Source organism: Bos taurus, chromosome 18, assembly GCF_002263795.3.
Source record: "Bos taurus isolate L1 Dominette 01449 registration number 42190680 breed Hereford chromosome 18, ARS-UCD2.0, whole genome shotgun sequence".
Classification (NCBI taxonomy): domain Eukaryota; kingdom Metazoa; phylum Chordata; class Mammalia; order Artiodactyla; family Bovidae; genus Bos; species Bos taurus.
In genome coordinates, this window is record NC_037345.1 from 40,779,171 (window position 1) to 40,793,738 (window position 14,568).

General features: G+C 44.8%; 1 protein-coding gene across 18 annotated transcripts in view; it reads left to right on the plus strand.

Annotated features, from left to right (window-relative positions):
- ZNF536 (zinc finger protein 536) overlaps window positions 1-14,568 on the plus strand; it is a 448,340-nt gene that overhangs the window by 5,295 nt on the left and 428,477 nt on the right. The gene's annotated exons all lie outside the window — the stretch shown is intronic.

Genomic DNA, 14,568 nt, shown 5'->3' on the forward strand with positions numbered 1-14,568 from the left:
ACACTTGATTTGGGTTGTGACCAGGCAGAGGCATTTTTTTGATCTGATGGATGGCTGGGACCCCAGGTCTCTCTGGGGCCATTGCATAGAAAACGGGATTGTGACATCTGCTTCCTACCTTCAGTCCCTTAACTGTGACTTTATGTTAATATCACTGCAAGTAAACCGGATTTAGTGTGGATTTTTAAATAGTGTACAATGATTTAAGATTTCTTTTGATTTACTGTTCAAATGAAATTTGCATAAATGTGATGAAAATGAACTTAACATCTGGGCATATGAAAAAAGGTTAGTACCTCATATGTCATCTGCAGAGAAAGTCTCTAAAATGCTTTCACCCTAAACTGGGTTCGGGGAAACAGTTCCTGGAGATATAAATGGTAATTATGGAAAACCTGGAGAAAGCGCTTTCAATAAATTTGCATTCTCTTGGACCACTGCTCTGAAAACCCATCTTGTTCTGTGCCTGGAGTGCTTAACTTCTGAGCAAGCTTGAGATCTCACAACTCAGCAAGTTAACTGCTGGCTGGGGCTGTCTTCACGGAAGACATAGGGCAGAATAAGGAGAGACAGTCACGCTGCTCTGGTCCAAGCCGGAGGCCAGTAACCCCCATTATGAGAGAGGACAGGGAGGTGGCCAGGATGTGCAGCCCTACTAACCACAGCTGCCCATTGGGTATTGAAGGCAGTGCTGAGATGTAGAATCATTCATTGCCTGCTGAGCCCCAAAAAGCTGACAGATTAGGTTGTCTACTCTGCCTTAGGTAACCAAAGAAATTTCCACCAGATCAGACCTATAAAATCCAAGAGCCCATTCAAATGAACTCTGAACTTCACCTTTCTGAGCAAGAGAAACTTATCTCTGGCATAAGGGAATCAGAGTTAAACAGCCTTTCCCAAACGTGGTTGCCTTTTGCTCAAAAGTTGGCTGTGAATGGCACAGGTGTTTTTAAAGTGCCTTGAATGGAAGGGGAAAAAAAGACAGCAATGATGCTCATGAGAATATAGATGAACTTATTTTTTTTAAAGAAGAGGATCATAAAAGAAGAAAGCAAATAGATTTATTTTTCCAGTTTGAATGAGGACAATTATAGCTTTTTAACGTCTTTGGATTTAGTGTTTTTAATAAGCCTTTTAAGTAAGCTGAAATATCAGCTTGCATTTTGTTCTCAGCATTATTTAAAGTGAGACTTGACGCAAGTTTAAAAACAGAAGTGAGCTTTTTGTAGGTCAGCTTTTGTCCATGCTGAGGTTGGGAGTCCCCCACAAACCTCTGCCAGGACCCTGAGCAGATGAGAGTGCTCAGCCCCGCTTCACCCTGTCTCCAGGTGAGATAGATGTGGGCTGGAAGGCTGCCGGCGGTCAGGTGACCTGATGCTATCTCCCAGACTGTGAAGGTTGGATTTTGGAGTCTAAAAGCAAGATGCAAGTTCACTGACATGGGAGAGACTCACATCTGCTAGTAGGGGCTTGTGAGCCGAGTAGCTCAGTGAAACCATGCCTGTCATGCACACCGGCCGCCCCGTCTTGGACATGCCATTGCAGGACAGCAGAGACGCTGGAGGGAAAGGAGCTGTCCTAGGCAAGGTGGGGGTGGAGGGTCTGACTGCTGTGGCTCATTGTGTTTTACCTGATCTTGTGGTACCTGTTTGGGAGTTGTTGAGAGAGGGGCCTTTTGTTAAGGAGAGGGTTGCTTGCTCAGGTCTGGGCTGTCTAGGCCACCCTTGGTGGCATTGAATGCCATAGAGGGTAAGAGCCAAGCTAACTTAGAGAGTCCTATGTGCAATCAAACCGAGCTAAGCCAGGGAGTTGGCCCACCAGGATCTCAGTTGTGGTGATGCTGGGGTGTGTGTGTGTGTGTGCACGCTGGAAAGGGTGTTCTTGCTAGAAACACCTGTTATGAGATGATTTCCTATTTATTCACAGTGTATTACCCAGGGTAGATTAGTGAGTTTATCAGTGTCTGTGCACAGTGGAAGGACTGGGGCTAAAAGAGCTGAAGGAATCACAAAGTGGAGGGGGACATGTATGATCAGAAGATGGACCCTAAAGAATGCAGGCCCCCTTTCCTACATCATTGTGCAGAGAGCAGGGCTGGTTTTAGTGGACTCTCTTGGCTGTTAGAAAATGTTACCCATGCAGCTTTCACTTAAAAAAATCATTGTAGATCTTTGGGTTCTCTTATACTGGAGTTTTTGCTGCTACAGAGGGCATTGCTGCTGCTGCTAAGTCGCTTCAGTCGTATCCGACTCTGTGCGACCCCATAGATGGCAGCCCACCAGGCTCCCCCATCTCTGGGATTCTCCAGGCAAGAACACTGGAGTGGGTTGCCATTTCCTTCTCCAATGCAGGAAAGTGAAAAGTGAAAGTGAAGTCGCTCAGTCGTGTCCAACTCTTAGCGACCCCATGGACTGTAGCCCACCAGGCTCCTCCGTCCATGGGATTTTCCAGGCAAGAGTACTGGAGTAGGGTGCCATTGCATTGTCCGACAGAGGGCATTGAGCGCTTGGCTTTCCACAGCCTCTGAGCATGCTAGAGGTCAGGTTTATCTGCCCTAAGAGACCAGATCCAGGTGAGGCCTTTGGTGGGACTTGCCAGGCTGGCCTGAACATTGTTTCTCTAGACCGGGGTTTCTCAAGTGTGACACTAAGGATGTTACCCACTTGTAGACTCTGTCCTGTGTTTTATAGGATGTTGAGCAGCATTCCTGACCTCTACCCACTAGACGTCAGTAGCTCTCCCCAGTTGTGACAATCAAACGTGTCTCCAGACATCTGCATACATCCCCCTGGGGGAAATCAGGTTCACTTCCCACAGCTTTTATGTGCCAGGCCCCATCCTGGGCATCTCAAGGGGCACAGGGAAGTCTGACCCTCAAGGAGCGCACAGCCTGGTGGGGAGACACGTGTGTCCCAGTGCCCTGGGATACCAGGGCCTGTACCACATGGGGGCAGAACTGGGGGTCTGAGAGGAAGGGGAATGTCAATTCACAGTAGAGGAATACCTGGGTGGAGGGTGTCTGGGGCTCAACTCTGTTTTTATTGTCAGTTACACCCTGAAAATGGCCCTGCCAGTGAGAGCTGTGTTTCTGGGCTCCCTGACTGTGACAGGCAAACCAAGAAGTATAAGGCAACAGTTCTCAGACTCTGAGTTGAGGCTGGGCATCCTGCTGGCAGGGTGATGACAGTGGCTTATTTCTGTGCATTCACTACATGGCAGTCATGGGTTCTAAGCACTCGACTTGTTTAATCCTTACAGCCTCTCTATGAGCAGGTACTATATTTGTCCCAAATTTCAGGAAGGGAACCTCAGACATTGAGAGAGGGGAGTGGAGGATCCAGGATTAGAACCCATCCAACCTGCCTCTGGAGTTGTCACATTCAACCCCACTCCTGCCCAGAACACCTCCCTTGACCCATGGCTAGCTGCCCTTTCTGAGGGCACACTCACCACAGAACCCCTGGAATTCCATCATTGACCCACCAAGCTCATCCACACAGAGCCAGCAGCCCTTTTTAAGGGACACAGATCTCCAAGTGGGGCCTCTGGGTGGTAGTGGCAGGAAGGTTATGCAGATACATTAAGAGATGCAAGAAGGAAAATTAGTTTGTAGGGTCCCCCTCCTCTACCTACCTATTCTTACTCCGTAGCTTTACAATGAGAAAATTAAGTGCCATTTTGACACAGGAAAAATGATCACCGTAGGCTTGAGCTGACATTAACCTGAAAGTTTTCTATCAAGGCTTTGATCACCTGAGCTGTGTTTAGCTTTGATTACTGAGGTGGGCTTGTCTCTTGTACTCCGCCCCACCCTGTTCTCTCTGTCTCTGCTAGTCCTTCAGCTCAGTCCCTCACGATCTTTTAGCCTGTGTTGGTTGTTATCGAACACACATTCACCCGTACACATAGGCAGGATGAAGTAACCCTATTTAGGTTGTGAAAGCCAACCCACAGAGCCTCTAAAGTTGAGATTAATCACAGAAATGCCCATCTCAGCCTTAATTACAATGACGTTCTTACTTGCATGTCTGAGGTTTCAAAATAATTCCTATAGATTTGGATGAGATTTTGGTTCGTGGAAGGGCTAGATGGTAGGGCTCTCAGGGAACATTAATGCCTGTAGTTTCTAGGCACCTGAGAAGGCAGGGTCTGGGGCCTCTCTGTAGGTGTGCAGAGGTGGCCAGACATAGCCACCAGCAGTGGCTGCTCTTGGGTGCCTGCCTTATGCCAGACCCTGCACTCTGCACCTTGGATTTGTAGTCTTAAGGAGACCTTTTGACAACAGAGTGAAGGGCATCCCTCGGCTCGGTTTCACCAGTGGGCAGACTGAGAGGTGTGGCCACTTGTTGCAGCTACAAGCCAGGGTTCGAAGCCAGCCTCATTAGCCCTGGGTCTCACACTGCTGACCTGTCTGCACCGCTGCCTCCCTACTCAGTACTCAGGACTGTGAGTGCAATCATCCTTCCCTGTCATAGTAACTCGCCTTTCTCATGGAAGTTAAAAATGTAAACCAGAACTTGCTACTTGGAGAACATATGCATTGTTATAAATTTGTTTTCAAGAGGGAGAAAATATTTGGAAACTGTATCAGCTAAACTGTATCAACTATAGAGAAGCAAACAAATCACAGACCACATAGATATTATATATGGAATTTAATTTCTTGAATAGCTTGATTATTTAATTTTATCTTTCAAAATATCTGGAAATACTTATTTCTTATTGACTAGAGAAGAAAGTGGCACGATTTTTTTTGTTGTTCTTTAAATTTTTAAAAAAATTCTTTATTAAAATCTATTAAAGTCAAGTCAAGCAAAGCCTTCCAAATTATTACAGAAAGGCTGTTATTTCTATGAAGTCTATTGAAGGGGGTGGGAAATCTTATCAAAATTACAGCTAAAGTGCTTTAATTATTTTGCCTCCTCGGCCAGGGCTCGCAGTCTGGGGGTTGTAATCTATTGATGCCAAGTGGCTATTTCAGCAGCCTTAAATCTGTACCGAGCAGAGAGCATCTCACTGGTGAAACATGGCTGGATCTGGCAGTTAAACTCTGTAGGATTCCTGCAGCATCTGAGAAACTTTATTCACAAACATTTTCCACCTGAAAGAGGGTCAGCTCTGGTGGGTGGCAATCCTGCTCTGAGAGCCAAGAAGAGTTCAAAAGGTGGGAAAGTGCAGTGTGGGAATGTGGGAGAGGGAAAAGCTGCCACATGCGGACATTAAAGGATTTCATCTGTGCAGCCAAAACCTCTTCGATGGTGGAGGGCGGCCTCTGCACTGGTCCCCACTGCCAGTAGGTCTCCTCGAGTCCTCGGGCTGCTCTGAGCCATCTGAAGCCCAGCTCCACCAGGAACTCTCATGGACTCTGGAAGCACCATTTCTTAAGCAAAATGCCAGACACCCTGTCTGCAGTTCTTTTCTGAGCTCATTGATTTGACAACTTAATATCTATTTTCTGTGTGCTTTTTGTTTTGTTTCATTTTCCCCTCTTCCCAGCCTCCACCGCCCCCCCCACCCATTTCCTCCTTTTCAGCTGTTTTCACCCTTTGCACACGAATTTCTGAAACTATATGAAAAAAAGCTTTCGTTGAAGTCTGGTGGGGGACCGTTTGAATTTTAGTCTTATTTAAAATTCTCCTCTAGCATATTTTAGAGGCAGAAGGACAGACACAATGAGACGAACGTTTGCATCATCTGAAAATGTATTGATTAAAGCCCATAAGGTGGCAGTTTCCCCTTTAATAACTGCTGCCACCCCGAGGAAGACACAGTGGCTTTCTAAGTGCGTGACAAATGAGGGGCTCACCCAGGATCTGGTCATCTCATTGGCATTTCCCGTGACAATGCTTCTGTGATGTAACCAGTGGTGATATGCTTGCCTTTTGGGGGGGATGTGCGTTCCGTGCCTTCTGGCATGTTTATTCTTTAGCAATGGCTGTCTGGTGAGGTCAAGTAATATATTGCAGATTATTGGAGTACGTACCATTTTCAAAACCCTCCCGGAAGAACTGGCTGCGTTTTGACACACTGCCCTTTTATCTCAGTGATACCAGCAACTTGATCCTCACATTTCCCTCCTGTCTCAAAAGGTTGACAGGAGCTAGATCCGTTGTGAGACGTTTTTCCAGGGACTGCTGGCTCTGCCTGAATCAGGAGCCTGGCTGCTCAGGTGACAAATACCAGGCCCTTGTGTGGATCGTGGGGACTACTGGGGTCTGCTATTCAGAAAACTTTCTCTCCCTTTGCATGATAATATTGTTCTGATAAAATTCGTGTAATTCTTGTGTGTGATCTCCAAATACCACCTTCCATAAAATAATTTGTTTATTGATCTAAAGAAGGAGTGGTTTCCAGCTCTTTCGTTCCTTGGGACAGACTTTTCGAGTTAGAATCTGTCTCTTTGACTCTCTTCTGCTAGAGGTTGGCCTCCTGTGGAGGTCGGGCAAAGGGGTTAGGTGACCTGGGGAGGCTGGGGACTAAGCACTTTTTTCTTTAGGAACCAGGGCTGAGCAGAATTCAAGGTGCAATTCTAATAGAACAGTCTGTGCTTAAATGGACTGATATTTGTGTTTGCCCATCTCCATCTTGAAGGCAAGTGAATTAAATCATTGCTGCACAGGGGAGCAGTGCAGGGGGCCCTCTTTTTATTAATTTCTATCATCAGCCAACTGTTAACCCTTAGATTAACACAAAGAAACTTTGTGTTCCTTCCTACTTTCTGTATCGTTGCTCCGGAAGGAACAACTGCCGGGGAATTCTTTGTGTGCATTTTATTTGCTAATTAAATTTTTTGCAACGGTTACACAGTACACGTTTTGCTTGATATATCAGTATCTATAAGTTAGTTTTTTGCATTATTTACTTTTTAGGGGTGTTCCCTCTTTCATTGCATGATTAAGATGCTTATTTCACTGAGCTGGAAACATCGAGTTTGTAAATGAGGAAGAGCTAGAAGCGTTTTTGTTATTGTTTTTCAGCAGTGTAACACAGTAATAAAGAGCTCAGGACCAGTCAGATGGGACCAGGCTCGATACCCAGCGCCACTCCTTCCAAGATCTTTGAGAGCAGGGCATTTTCTGTCTTTAAGCCTCAGTTTTCTCATCCGTAGAATTGGAATATTTTTTTCCTCCCGAATTGAGTCATCAGAATTAAAAGAGAAAATGATTACTTAATGAGCCCAGAGACCAGCTATTCTACAAATGGCCAGCTAATATTATTACTTGTATTGTACATTTTGTTAAATATTTTAGGAATGAAATCCCTACCCCACACAATAGCCATCAATCACTTGCAAAGCCTAGTGAGCTGTCATTCCTCTTTTGTTTCCCTGACTGGTCTTTGGAGTTATTTATCCGGGAATCAATAAGTATCAGCTGATTGATTTCCTATACATTTCAGAAGATGCATTTTAAAGGGTCAGCTGAGTTTATGGAAGGTTATGGAATGGGGGTAGGGTTTAAGTCCTCACTAAACAAATATGCTCATTCCAATCCATCAAGTGTTAGCACTGTGTTCCCAAACCATACACGCACGCACACATGCACACACACACACACACACACACACACACACACACACACCATACCACACCACACCATACCACACCCTGGTTGTAGCAATCTTGGTAGGAACATTATGCACCTTACTCTTTATCTTTGCCCTGGATCCAAGCCAAAGGCCCCAAGGAGGCACTACTGTCATTCATTCCTTCTTCATTCATTCATTCAATCTTTTAAAAAAATATGTATTAAGTGTATTCTGTGTCCTAGGCAGATTAGTGGTGTGGAGAGCAGAATCACTTTTGAGGGTGTTATACCAAGACCAAAGTACAAGTGTAGGCAGTGAAGATGATGCTTTAGGTTCCAGGTTCCAAAATACACACACAGAGACACAGACACACACACAAGCACACATGAAATTCACCTGATTTGCATACTTACACACAATCACTTGATGATTTCAAGGGACCCAAGTGCTTGTGCATGAAGTATAAAATTAATGAGTTGAACTTGTGGCCATTGCATTCAAGATGAGTTACCCAAGAGAGAGGTGGGGAGTTGAACATAACTCCTTTACTTTTTCCTGCAGGGGAAAGCGTGGAATTCTGGGTGGCTTTTCCTCACTGGGGGGGATACCAAATCTATGACAAAATCAACATTCCAGTCATCCTTGGAAAGTACCTAGCAATGTTATATTAAGAAACAAGATCCCATCTTCCTGTAGGAAATTTGAAACCACGATCAGGTCTTGTAGATATACATCTAGCATTTATTGAGTGCTTATTACATAGATGACCTTGGGCTTTAAAGTGCAAGATATTGTTTAATTTAGTTCTTAGAACACTGCCTTTTGGTGGAGAACAGGAGGTATATCCATGCTGTATGACTTGCCCAAGGTCATGTAGCTGGTAGATGGCTTTGCTGGGCTTTCTCTGCATGGACTTGTGCCTGTGACTGTGGCTGTGTGTGACCTTTGGACTGGGGCTCTGGATAGCTGGTCTGGACCTCTGGAGATGGCATTCTCTAGAACAGAACCATTGGAGAGTCAAGGCTTCTGAACTTCATGGACCTCTTCTTCAGTTGGAGTAGGCTGCCATGGAGCAGAGCCCTTGGCAAGCGGTGAGGGCTGCTTTCCTGTCGCACTCTTTTCTTTGCACCACTCGGGGCAGTGTCGCCGTGCTCTACGTTCATTCTCTTGGATTTATCTGTCCTATAGATATTCACAGTGTAGGTGCTGAGAACATAGCAGTGGACCCAACATCCATGAGTCCTGCAGCTCTAGAGAGTCATAAGAGACATAATATTTGTCATGCCCACTTTGATCATGAAGATTCTGAAGGAAGAGGACAGAGGGCTATGGGGAAGCCCCTCTTCAACGAGTTGGTCAGTGCTGTTCTTGGTGGTCTAAAGGTGAGAAGGAGCCAGTAAAGCAACGGGTAGGGAAAACTCCCAGGCAAGGGAACAGCATGTGCAAAAGCCCTGAGGCTGGAAGGACCTCAGTGGTGAGAAGAAAGAAGGCCAGGGTGGTTGGAGCTGATTGTGGACTGCTCCCCAAAGGACATTACAGTTGTCTTTCTTTGCACCGAGGAGATATTGTCTAGCTGAAGCTGCTCCCTCAGTCTGCTGTGGGCATGGCCTGTTGAGGGCACTTCTGTTGGAGGGTGTCTGCTGGCGGCTGTGGCCTTCTCTGCCATCCAAAGTCAATATTTTCCTTCCAAGTGGCCCTTCCCTCCTTCCATCCATCCCTTCTTCTCCCAATGTAATTCATTCATTCCACAAATATCCACTGAACATCTACTCTGTGCCAGGCACATAGTGAATATAAAGTTAGTTGCAAAGATAAAAGTCATGTAAGCTCTCTCAGATTTTAGGATCTATTGAGATTCACAAGTGCTTCTGTGATGCCTGGCTCCCCTCTGCCCAAATCCTAACTCTAGGGGTATCCCCCTGACTGCACAGTTCTGCTATACTTAGTTTGGTTAGACTTGTTTATTTAGTCTCAGAGGAGAGAGGGTGAAGCTCAAGTCTGCACCAGCATCTCAGAGTCACCCTGTCTCTCCTGTGCGCAGCCGTAGTGGCTGCACACTTCCTCCCTTCCCACCTCTTGTTCCTGAGTGTGCACCCGTGTCAGGCAGTGTGCAGAGCGCCAGGCGGAATGACGGGCAATGCCACCATGGGGCCTCTGTCTCCATGGGGACACTCAAGTTTGTGCTTGATTAAGATGTCTTGGGATTTTGAGGAGGTTCTCACCACCCAGCAATTTCTGGGGGTCATGAACTCGTTCCCCTTTCAGGAAAGGGACAGCTTGGCAGGAAAGCCAGATACTTGTTTATATCACCTGTAAGTCCAAAGAAGACTTTATGCTATGGAACTTGAAAGTACACATTTACATGCCTGGCTGTTTTGATTCATTACTTACATGATTACTCTAGTAACTTTTAAATTTAATTTAGTTTAATTTTTTAGTGGAAAATGAAGTATGTCCTGGCTCTTTGGATACTGAACTTTTTTTCTCTTCATTTGGTTTTAAATGGTTAAGTAAATTTCATTAAATAACTGTAAACATTCCAAATCATCCTGCATATATATCGTATTTCACATCATCACAACTTCGATGTAAAATATTAAAATGTAAATGACTCAAAAGAAAAATTATGGAAACAAATGCATGACTTTTATTACACTTTCAGAAAACTTGCTCAGATATTTCCCTTTCCTTAGCAAAAATCTGTGATGAATTAAGAGAAAAGACATTTAAGAGTACTATAAAAAATAATTCTTTAGAATAAAGGAACAGACCTTGGTAAACAGTATTCCCCCATTTTATCTGTTCAGATATGTGAGTATATGTTAGATATTGTCCACTCATCAACTTGATTATTATAAAGTAAGTTATATCAGCATGAATATTATCATTTTAATTTCTGAGCTTTAGTTGGAATAATAGTTTATCCAAGTATATAAATGTAAATCTAAATTTGTATATATTTCATGAAATTTGAACCAACAGTTCTTCCTTTTCCTCTTAAGAAATATTTCAGTATAGTAAAAATTGTCTGGGAAGCATTTGGTATTTTATTTTGGTCTCTGTCACGACTTTGCATGTGATTGTTCTATATTAATCTTGAAAAGTGACACAAGATTTCTTTTCCATAATAAATAGCAAATAAGTTAATAATAACAAATGATAACTCTAATGAAAAAATTATATTTTCTCCAACTTAATAGAAGAGTGGCAATAATAGGTAGGATAAAATAAAATCAATATTTTGACACTGCCCTATTATGTCTGCCTCATTAATTTGGAGAAAACTTCTCTCTTCAATCCTAAATCACAAAGTGTCAACAAATAGTAGTTTTAATGTCTACTCTCATTCCAGTACATTTAATGCTTTGCAAGTTATTTTTGGAGGAAAATGATTTTTGATTCTGCAGATGTATAGAGATTGCATTGTGTAGGTTTTTGTCTTAGGGAACAATGAAAAAGTTTTGCCATGTAATTTGTATACAAGAGATAGTTCATTCCAAATTCCAATTCAGCACAATACTATATGGTTTTTCACATAAATGAATATATGTGTATGCATATCTGTTTGAGTCTATATGTATATATTTGTATATGTATGTGTATGTATGTATTATTGTCCTGTTTTATTTTCTTCACCCACGCTCTCTCTCTCTCTCTTTTTTTTTTTTTTTTTTTTGCCATGGGCCCCTGCAGTGAAAGTGCAAAGTCCCAACCCATTGGACTGCCAGGGAATACCCCCACCACACACACACACACACACTCACACACACACACACACTCACACACTCACACACACACACACACACACTCACACACACTCACACACTCTCTCTCTCTCTCTCTCTCTCTCTCAAAGGGCATGCTCATTCATGTTTATTAATCTCACCCAAAGTTTCACTTAGCTTCCTCTTCCTTTAGAAGAATCCAGCATTTCTGATTTCTGAGTACAATGCTAGCACTTATTCAGGCTCCTATTGACTGGGGCCACGTGATATAAGTGATTGATCCACCTTAGACACAGGCTTGCTAATTTTCCATCGTAACGGTCCTTTCCACCTAGTCCATTCTTCCTTACTCCATACAGTGTTTAAGAACGCTTCATCCTGCACACACCCCCCTCCCCGTCCTTGCTGTTACACTAACGCAGAATTACATCTTTCACTTGTGCAAAAGTATTTGTATCACCACTGCCTGTCCTCCTTTGTTTTCCTGAGATCACAAAAGCCTGGGATTTAGAATAGCAGATAATAACATACGGTGCATATTATTGATGCTGCTTTAATTGTCTTATTGACAACTCACTTGAACTTGGAGAAGCACGCTAATATTTATCATCCTGTGAACTCATGTGCATTTTCTTAACTAAAGTCGTAATTACAGAAGAATTTCAAAACTCAGATGTCTGTCCGCAACAGCCTCACCTTTCCTCTGTGTGGACAAAGGCTTCCAGGCGGCTGCATGGAGAGAGAACTCTTCACTCACTGCCCCCTAAGCGTTCGTGTCCTCCGGACTCTTCTCCCTCTAGGGGGCATCTGACTAATTAACGCCTTGACCAGCACCTGGCCAGGAGAAGAGGCAGAGATGGGACCCACCTGAGCAGTTGTAAAGGGGGCAGTGCCCATCTGGCTTTGGGGTTGCCCAGAGGTTTTTGTTTTTTGAAGAGACAGGTGTTTCTTTCCTTTTGGGAAATGCCCATAAAGAACATTAAAAGATTTAAAACAGGCTGGAGCTGAAATTGAGGCTGTTGTGCTGGCTAGGAGGCAAAAATCCATTTGAGGAGGGCTTTGACAAACTTGAGTTGATGAATGGAGCCATCATGGCTACCCCCCTTTCGCTCCCCATCGTTCGCTAGGCTCCGACCCCGGCCCCCTCTAACTCAGTTCCCTGGGTGTGGCAGGCTTGATCACACTCGAGGTCTTTGGCATGGCTATTTCCTCCGCCTGGAACACTCTTGTCCACACCTTCACTTGGCTGCTTCTGCTTATCCCTCAGGTCTACCAAAGGCCACCTCTTCCAAGAGGCTTTTCCTGGCTGCCCTCTTCCTCTCCGCCACGTTGGTCACCCCTCAGCTCATTGCCCTATTTTGTTTTCTTCATGGGATTTATCTTTCTGGATTCATTGAGTGTTAGCGTACCTTCTGTCTCACTCCCTCCACTAGAACTAGACTCCCCAAAGCCAGGGCCTCTGCAGGCTCTCTGATGACTCTCCTTCTAACACCTAGAACAGTAGTTTGCAAAGGTGGCCAATTGACCAATATTTTTTGAAAGAAGGCTACTTTCCTAAAGGAAAAAAAAAAAAAAACCAAAACGTGTTTGGGAGTTTACCCTGACCTTTGAGAACAATGTCGTGTCATCCCCTGACGCGCCCTTTGTTTCTTTTTAGAGTTGGGGCTGCAGCTGCGTCTTTCTCCAGGTTACTGAGAGGGCGCCATGATGGCGATTCAGAAAGGCGGTTGTCTCTAGATAGAATATTAGTGTTATTGCCAAGTTTCTGCCCCTTGTGGGGCACTGCTCAGATGAGGGGGTTTCTTCTGGTTTGGGTTGTGGCTACGGAGGCCTCCTGTCTCAAGCCATCTCCCTGCCTGTGCCACCTTGTTCGAGGTGGGCCATGCAGTCTCCCCCCCACAGCCTCTCCCTTGACATCAGTACGTGGGGCACGGAGAGCCCTCATCGGGGTCTTTGTCGCTGCTGAGAGCAGCTGCGTGGGGCCCTGATTAACACGGATAAAGTTGTTAGTGGCTCTACATTCTCGTCTTTGGCAGCACTTGATGGGGGACCCTGGGCAGAGGAGCCGTGGGGCCTGCAGAAGATGCCATCTTGACTCCCTGATTGGTGAGGCGCTCATCTGACTGATGAGTGAGGTGGAGCCACCCCACTGGCTTCAACGAGACACTCGAATCACAGAGCGTGATTGCAGAAGGGGAGAGAGGACTTTAAACCTATGTCACATCCTGTTGCCCAAGTGACTGCCATCTTGGGGAGTTTTGTGACACTCGTACGACTTGCAGAGCCTGTTTTCTGAAAGTGCTGGAGATACTCGTCTTCCTCCTCCCAACAAGTCAAACGCAACCGAGAATTCCACAGAAAAAGAGGAGATGGGGTAGATCTGGGAATGACGGTCCCATGAGTCTTCATTTCCACCTGTTTGCCCCACAGAATTCTTCCTCTGTATAAAATTCCTCCTTTTGACCCCTATCATTTGTTTTACTGTGTGAGCTACATACACATCTTTTCTCCTCTACTAGATGTGAACTCTTTGAGGACAGAATTTTCTTTTTCTTCTCTTGCTGTGTCAGTGACTTGCCAGCCACTAACTGTCCCCCACCCTCACCCCACAGGGTGTCTGGCACCTGTGGGAGGGATTTGGAATGGGAGATGGAAATAATAAAACCTTAATAAAGAATTAGGAACACAGGTGTCTTTTGAAACGATTAAGAATAATTTCCCAGTGACTTGTTTGTGATTTTATAGGTCTCTTGGACTAAAAACTATTTGCTATCTAGTCTTTCTTTTTTCACTTCAGTGAGTTAAAATGTTTGCTAATTACTTAAAGAGCCCCACTCTACAAGGGTGGCTTGAGACCACTATTACTCAAAGCCAAAACTTTTTGGGTAGTGAAGGTTTCATTGAGAATGGGTTCCATGATCGGGTAGAATAAGAACCCCTTGGTGGTGTGCTTCTTGGTTGTGACCTGTTGTTGACAGTGAAAAGCCAAAGTGTCAGTCAGTTGTGTCCGACTCTTTGTGACCCCATGGACTGTAGCTCACCAGGCTCCTCTGTCCATGGAATTCTCTGGGCAAGAATACTGGAGTGGGTAGCCCTTCTCTTGCTCCAGGGGATCTTCCTGACCCACGGATCAAACCCAGGTCTCTTCCATTACAGGCAGATTCTAGACCCTCTGAGCCACCAGGGAAGCCCCTGACTCTGTCATTTAGCAGAGGGCTAGGTGGAACATGGCTTTTCATTGGATTCTGGCTTGGACTTAACTCATGACTGCCCTCCAGTCTCTCTTCCTTGGGGCCTCCTAGTCAACAGCATCCTG